Genomic DNA, 6,861 nt, shown 5'->3' on the forward strand with positions numbered 1-6,861 from the left:
AGAAGAAATGAGAGGAATGCTAAATAACAGAGGAGAAGTAGGTAGAAGACAATTGGATGAAGCAATAGAGGAAGTTGCGAAAACTTCATTTACAAGGGAAGTACAATTAGGAGGAATACCACCGAAATGCAATTTGCCCGCATTAATGATAATGATTTTTTGAATGATGTTGTAGTAATGAGGTTCAAACTCTCGGACTTGTGAAGATTAAATTTAAAGATTTAATAAAATTATATACAAAAATATAAACAAAGTGGGCGAGAGGTATGAGAAAACAACCAAGACACTAATTCCACTATTACACATGAATTAATGATGGTAAATAATCCAAAACTCTAATTATCTTTTAAGTCCTTTATATCTTAACTCACTAATAATCAAGCAAATTCTCAAACATCAATTGTATCCCTTAAGCATATATTATCTAAACAAAGCATAACCTATCTAATTGAATCACAACAGATTAGAAAAATTACGCAAACAATTTAAAACTCTGCAAAAGCAGTGATTCAGTGAATTATAATTAAATATTAGAGAAAATAAAATAGTTACCAATTATTCATGCGTAAATAGCTTCCTCATTGCCTTGGTTGTGGGAGAATTATCCGCTCATCATGTTGGAAACACGCTCAAAAATCATTATTATTGCTCAAAGGGTGTTTACAAATGATGAAAAGGGAGAAATAATTCAAAACCGGGTTTGTAACAATTATATTTGTTACAAACCAGAGAACTATGACCCTCGGCAAATAAGACTGTCCCGCGACAGTAACAAATAAGACTGTCGCTGTAACAAATAAGACTGTCGAACGACAGTCGCTGAAACTGTAGCAAAATAAGACTGCCCTTTGTGGGTCTTATGTTCTTCGTGTTCTTCAGCAGCAGCAGAAAAATGGCAGCTCTGTAACTTGATTTTTTTCTTCTTCTTTGGCTCTCCTCAGCCCCCAAACTCTCGACACCCCTTCTATGATACCTTGTGAACATATTTATACGTGATTGCGACATTGTATCTCCTCCATTAACTCCAAATAATCTTCATTTACTCGGGATACTTTCTTTCTTTTTTTTATCAATGATTTTGATTTTTACGCATCTGCAGCTGGATTAAATTCCTTATAAATCTTCTTCACGTTCCAAAGTGTTGATTAAGGCTTCCAAACACGTGCATTACACGTTTAGATTCACCACAACTCGTGTAAGCTCATGTTTTTCCTCCAACTCCCTATTTTAATTAAACCAAGTTATCCAGACAAATTTGATCGAAACAAACACCCATACTAGCTTTTTTAGGACATATCACAACTACCCATGAAGTTTCAGCGATTGAATCGCACAAAAACTCCTCCAAAATCCGATCGAAAAATCTGCCTGTGAAAAGAAATATTTTCCCGCCAAAATATTTTTTTGAATTTGTGAAGAAGGTCACCCCTTATCCAGTGGTCGCCCCTTATCCATTGTTGGAGTCTGAATAACACATGTCCTTTGGGGTGCCTTAAGTAATTTTTCTGGGGTGTTTCCAGCATTTTTTCTGGGGTGTTTTTAGTCTCTATCCTGGGGTGTAAAACACCACTTTTCGAGCCAATTTCGCCGCAAGAGCTTATTTTTCCAAAAACATAAAATAAAACAATAAGTATTTAATCGAGTCTAACAATACAAAACATTGAGAACAAAATAGACACATAAATGCGTCTATCAATTAACCAGCATTTTCGATGGAACAACTTGTGCAATTCAACACGTTAAAGCTTATGTGAGGTGCATGTTACAATGGGAAAATCATGATGCGGTATTGTGCAAATATTTCGCATCCAGTTTAACAGGAGAAGCGTTAAAATGGTTTGAAGGTTTACCAAAGAATACAATAACCTCCTTCAATCATTTGCAGACCACATTCTTGGGAGCATATATAAGTAATAATTCCTCACAACCTGGTATAGAGATGTGTTTGGATTAAAACAAAGGATTGGCGAAAGTTTGAAACACTTGAATAAAAGATGGAGAACTATGTGCAGCGAAATGGCTGGCCGTGTAGATGAGAGATATCTCATATTATCGCTCATCAATGCTATGTTTGCAACAAACCTGTTGTATGTTCAAATTTTCAGAGTCAAGAATACGATTACAATGACTGAATTGCGAGAACTTCAAGAAGAATACATTGCTTTAGAGGAAAGACAAAATGAAATGGAATCATATCCAGTTGCGAACACCATCTCACAAGCAGCGAACGCAAGCTTATTACCCAAGCTAATAAATACAGTGGCGAATACTTCCCATGTACAACAAGAAAAGGTGACAGGTAATAATCAGCAGAAGTTGGTAGCTATGGGAAGTCGAGATCAAGAAGAGTATGAAAGAGAAAGAAATTTCTACAGTCGTGGAGAAAATAACAAGATTCAAAGACTCGATCAACCGCAAGAAACTTATGGAGGTCAAAGACCAAACTTTAATAGAGGACAAGGAGGTCACAAGGTAGTATGGGAAGAAATCAAGATGCCACCTCTAAATACAAGTGGGAGGCTATAATCTTGATAGAGAATATACCAACACCATGGAACATGGGAACGGAACCGCCCCCAAATCACAGAAGTCATGAATTTTGTTCTTATCATCATTTTCATGGACATACCACAAATGATTGCAGAAATGTAAAGAGAATTATTTTGAGAATGATAGATCAAGGAAAACTAAACGAATTTCTGGTAGGGCGTCCACAATCTCAACCATTACCACCACCACCAGAACATCATAAAGCGAATACGATGAAAAAGAAAGAAACATTCTTCATAGAAGTTGGTGCTAAAGCCAAAAATCTATTTTGTCACTCTATCGTACATTCATATAAGACAATTGAAGATTTTCATGATGTTGTTTTAAGTAGAGTGTTCGCAAGAGATAATAATGGTAGAGAAGTTATGAATATTGCGAAAATTTCGCAATTAGAGGAATGGCAGAAACAGATCATTTCTTTTACCGCAGAAGAAATTCCCGAAGGAGAAGAGGTGCATGACAATCCATTGGTAATAAAATTAGAAATTAATCTAAAACCAAAAGAAGATGAGGATGATGAAGCTGAAGATTCATGGGCAATCAATAGAATACTAGTCGATACTGGAAGCTCTGTGAACATCTTATTTTATCATACTTATAAAACCATGGGTGGAAGAGATGATGATCTTATACCTTCAACATATAAGATATATGGTTTTAATGGTACTTCTAACAAGCCTAAGGGGGGGGTTACTATGCAAATTCCATTGAAGGGAATATCTTCTGAAATCTCATTCTGTGTAGTTGATGTAGAACCACCATACAATGCATTAATTGGCCGACCTTGGTTACATGGGATTCTAGGTGTAGCTTCAACTTTCCATCAATGCATCAAATTCCCTCACCCCAATGGTGTAGGAATCATAAGGGGAGCTTGGCTTGAAGGAAAGAAATGTTAAGAAACTGAGATAGAATCTTGCGAAGGAAGAGCAAACAAGAAGGAAAACTGGCGACACAAAATCAAGGATGTACAAAGAAGTGAGAAGTTGATGATGGATACAATCGAAAAAAAAGGAGAAGAGATGTTACAAAATCAATGCTAGCTCAGGATAAAAAGGATGAACATACCATTACCAAGGAAGCAGTAGCAGAAAATCATAAAGAAGCAGAGGAGGGCAAAAGTAATAAAAGCAACAAATGTATGAATGATTAAGTTGTTGCGATAATCTAGCAATAAGTAAAATTCTCAAAAAATACATTTGATTGAAAAACAAAATTGAGATTGCGAAATTCAGATACAATATTATGAATTGCGAGACTCTCGCAGAGATAATGAATTTTACAGAAAATAATCAGAAAAGAATGACAAAAGAGAAAGAGGCGAACCTTTATGGCGTACACCCTAGTTCGCGAATAAAATTTTGCAAGAGGAAAATGTAAAACCTAAAGTACGTCATATTAGGGGGTACCTGTTACATGGCTCAGGGAAAGGCTACACCGCCACCGGAACCTGAGTCATGGAGATTTGGGGTCAATAAAAGCCCATCCAGGAGAGGCACCTTGAATTCTCAACTTAAGCATATGACTTAGGTTGGGCGACTAAGGTAATAAGGACTCTCCGAAGGAGTGCAGATCTGATCAAGGCGCCCAGGTACACGGTTGAGTCAAGAGTGCCGAGGGCGTTTGAAGCGTCCTTTCCTTTCTTGACAAGTCTTGGCTTATACTGCACTCGGCCCGAAGAAAACCTCACTTAGGGTGGAGTCTCGTAACCATAAGACCTATAGGTAAAAGGGATAAGAGGTTGTGAAAACAACTGATTGTTGTTAAGACTGGATGGGAGGAGCTAACCTTGTATGATAGAAGTACGCCTCCTTGAAGAGGCAACCAGGGGGAAGATAAGGGCGGCACCCTCCATTAGGGAGCTGATAAGTGTCTTAAGACGCAAATGTCATGAGGATTATTATTCTCAAGGATAATTAAGGCTTGTCATATTTGTGCAACAATCCTGAAGAGGCAATAATACAAAAGAAAAAGATAATATTTTTATTTCTTTTCGCAGGCTGGAAAAGCTTCTTTTGCTGTTGCCTCAGATCTGGAGAGAAGACGCGAAAATCTTGAAAAGAAAAATCTTCAATTTCGCAAAAAGAATGAAGAATTGGAATCTGAAGTTAAAAGTCTTCGCGAGAAAAATATACAATTAGAAATTGATTCTTCCTCGTATAAGAATAAAATTTCTAGTCTTCAACAAGCTAATAATCAACTTTATGGTATGTTACTTTTCTCTTTTCTCTTTATTCATTCATCCTGTTGTTTTATCTTATTTAAATAATCCTTTTTGCAGACATATATGGTCTTTCTGATGAAGCCACCCTTCTTCGCTCATTTTCTAATGCCTTGGATAATGATACCCTTCTTGAACGTCTTAACAATTCCTTAAATAGCTTTTCAAATGATAGAATTTCATCTCTTTCTCTAGATGAACTTAGATCGAAATTTCGCCTCTTAGAAATTGATCATAGATCCAGTTTAGGCTTAGCCAAAAGATTTAAGCGTCTCCTTATTGATTCCAAAGAGAAAATCAATGAATTAAGAACCAAAATTAGCGGTCTCATAGATGATAAAGATCTTATCTCTGACCAAGGTGCCAAGGCTTTAGCGAAATTCCAAGAGGCTCTTCTTGAAGTTCAACTTGAGCGAGATGAAGCTAACCGCAAGAATATTGAACTCTGCGAAAGGGAAAATCAAATTCATTCTCGTCTTCTCATAAGTAGTGAGGATGAATTTGTCTGGGCTGCGAAAATTTTAGATGATGCTAGAAAAGATTTAGGCGTAAATGTTTGTCTCCAAGTTGAACATACATCCTTGATTAGAGACATGATTTCTGACAGATAAGGTTGCTAATTGCTCTTATTTACTAATCTTTTGCTTCTTATGGATTTTCATCAAGTTAATAATTGGTTGTCTTTTGTTCGCAGATTCTGAAAATAAATATCGTGAAAAGATTGAAGAACTTGAAGTTGGAAAGGAGGAATTCGCAAAGAATCTTTCTTCTCGCAACGACAAGTATTCTAGATTGAAGAATCAAATCAAAATCACCATTGAGAATTTTAAGAATGACGCTATGCATTTTCGCAATCAAACCATCCAGATGATTTGTGATGACCATAATATCCCACATTCTGATTACCCTTGTCTTTTAGAAGAATCCCACAGAATACTCCCAGTTTGATTATCTCTGATAGTGAAGCTGACGATGAAGAATCTGATAGTCATAGAAGTTCTGATGGTGATGAGGATTCTGACGCAGGTGAAGAAGGAAATAATTATGATGAAGATAATGAAGGATTAACCAAGAAATAATCTTTATTTCTTCTTTGATTCTTTGTAACACTTGTACATTTATTTCTTCTTTCTGTATACTTGTGTTTCTTTCATTTTGACCTGCGTAAATTAAAACAATTCTTCTTTGCAATACAGTTAATCAATATAATCATTAATTCTTGAATTTTTGAGTAAATCTCTCATATGGAGATAAATAACATTTTTTAGTTTCATACATTCCCATACTTGCCTCTGTTATTTGAATCCAAATGAGAGATATCATAAAAAAATTTCTTATTGTATAATTTCGCAACCTTTTGCGAAGAAAATCTTGTTTCTCTTCAAAATCTCATTCCTGTGTGGTCTTATTTTGCCTTCCTAATTAAAGGTCTTATTATGCCACCTCTTGTCATTGCGACAAAATCGCAGGACGTCCTTGCACTTTCATGCAATAACCCCTTGATCTTGCCTTAACTTTTTCTTCTGTATTATGGCCTCTTCAGGAATATTGCGATAATATGACATGCCTAAATATTCTTGCGAAAATAAAGCCCCATGACATTGTCGTCTTGTGATGAAATCACAGGACGTCTTCGCACTTTCATGCGAAAACCCATTGATCTCATTTTATCTTTTTCTTTTGTATTATTTCCTCTTCAGGATTGTTGCACAAATATGACAATCCTTAGTTATCCTTGCAAAAAATAAGCCTCATGACATTTGCGTCTTAAGACACTTATCAGCTCCCTAATGGAGGGTGCCGCCCTTATCTTCCCACTGGTTGCCCCTTCAAGGAGGCGTACTTCTACCATACAAGGTTATCTCCTCCCATCCAGTCTTAAAAATAACCAGTTGTTTTCGCAACCTCTTATCCCTTTTACCTATAGGTCTTATGGCAAGGACGCTTTAAACGCACTCGACACTCTTGACTCAACCGTGTACCTGGGCGCCTTGATCAGATATGCACTCCTTCAGAGAGTCCTTATTACCCTAGTCGCCCAACCTAAGTCATATGCTTAAGTTGAGAATCCAAGGTGCCTCTCCCGGATG

This window comes from Papaver somniferum, chromosome 2 (assembly GCF_003573695.1).
Source record: "Papaver somniferum cultivar HN1 chromosome 2, ASM357369v1, whole genome shotgun sequence".
Lineage (NCBI taxonomy): Eukaryota > Viridiplantae > Streptophyta > Magnoliopsida > Ranunculales > Papaveraceae > Papaver > Papaver somniferum.